We start from the raw sequence: 1,999 nt of genomic DNA, 5'->3' as shown, positions 1-1,999 counted from the left end.
AATACGTAATGAACAACGGAAGTGCGTGGTTGACAATCTTGAGGGGAAATGTTATGTAGTTCAAACCCTCGACTCAGAACTACAAAAACGTTCATTCACCGGTTCTACATCTTACACATGCGGCAGCAAAAATACGTTTACGTTTTAGTATCTTTTAGTCATTAAAAACGTGTTCAAGCAATGGAAAAACAACAGGAGACAAAGGGTTGCAACATCATTTTATTTCTAGTAATTTTTTTTGTACAGTTTCCACTGGACAACTTTTTCATTTTTATACATTTCTAATATTTGTTAATGCATTTGTGTTGTTTTGTTTCGGTGTTCTTGTTTGTGTGTCATGTTCAGTTGAAGTGTATCAGTTTCTCGTCACTCATTCATACCGTCGGTAAAGTCAAGTCACAGTATAAGATGGGTTATCGTAAGCAAACAAACAAAAAATAAACAAGATTTGTTTTGGAAATAAATACATTGAAAGAGAGAAATGAGAGAACCAGAGAATACATCAGGACTGGTCAGTTATGACGTATGAAAAACACTTTATAAACATGTAGCAATTGTAAACAATTATAGCCTAGATAGCATAATTTATTTGATAAAGCCAAGCACTAAGGCATGGCTTGGGCTTTTCAGACACCTTTGTCTCAGATATACACATTTACAGGATCTAGGACAGAAGACAAGAAAATGTCCCATTTCAAATTCATCTTGATTATTTTTCAAATCTATGACCTGACGGGAACCACTAGAGCAAATGGCACCCTATTCCCTATATAGTGCACAACTTTTTGATCAGGGCCCATAGGTCTCTGGTCAAAAGTAGTGCATTATATAGGGCATTCAGTGCCATTTGGGACGCACACAGTTTCTCCTTGTCATTTGGTCAGGAAAAAAAAAAACTCCTGTCCCTTTACTATTGCCATATGAAGCATTTCAGCAGTCATTACAAAATGTGGATGATTCCTTCAGCTAAATGTCCATATTTCCAGGGGCCCACTGTACAATGGCGACCCTGGCAGTGACCCGAATCCCTGCGGTTGCCTCAGGGGGAGTCGGATATGCAAAAAAAACACATTTCCATTACACACGTGTGTAAGAGAAAAAATATAAAGCACCCCCCCCAAATTATAAATCATACATAGTTCCACTTGGACTCAATTGTCATTTTTAAATGTAAATTACTTCACATATTCCTGCATCCCAGATTTGTTCTAGGAAACTGTTGACCAGTCATCTCTGTTAATTGCACTCTTGAAGAGGGCAAAAACCTGATTAAGAAGTCTTAAGCTCCGACTCAAATGCCACTCTATTCCCTATATAACGTATCGTAGTACGAGTCATAATACCCATAAAACCTAGAGGTCAAACAGGGAAATGGTTCCAATCGTTTTTCCACCATACATTTTCCCCCCATAGGGTTTTTTAGGAAGACTTAAAATAAGGGCTGTGTTCCGTGTAGGCTTACCCTGGTGTGACGTTTTGATAACCGTGTAAAATCTCTCTCGGACAAGGTGACTTTTATCAATATATACGCCTGTACTTACCCACCCAAAATTAAATGCTAATTAGCTTCTAATGTGGCTATCATAAAGAACTACAAATGCCATGATCTGAACGAGACTGCCACCTTGAGGCAAAGGTAAGAATCTCTGGATTAACAAATCTAATGTTAGCTAAATGTAGTAATGAATAAATTAGCTACATTTCTTTAAAATGGACAATTCTGGGAACTGTCTTGTGCAAGTTTTAAATTGACACAATACCTGTTAGCAAAGGTGTCAGCTAGAGATGACGTGCAGGAGCTTTGCAGGGATTTTAGTCTTGCATGATGTCTACTTTGATGCTAATTAGCATTTCCGAATCTGCGAGTAAATAGAGCTGAATATATTGATAAGTCACCTTGTCCAAGAGAGATTTTACATGGTTATCAAAACATCACGCCAGAGTAACCCTACACAAAACAAAGCCCTTATTTTAAGTGTTTCTAAAATCCCCTATGGGA

This window comes from Coregonus lavaretus (assembly GCF_964263955.1).
Source record: "Coregonus lavaretus genome assembly, chromosome: 7".
In the NCBI taxonomy this organism is placed as follows: Eukaryota; Metazoa; Chordata; class Actinopteri; order Salmoniformes; family Salmonidae; genus Coregonus; species Coregonus lavaretus.
The sequence above is the reverse complement of the archived record's forward strand: the minus strand, read 5'-3'. Positions refer to the sequence as shown.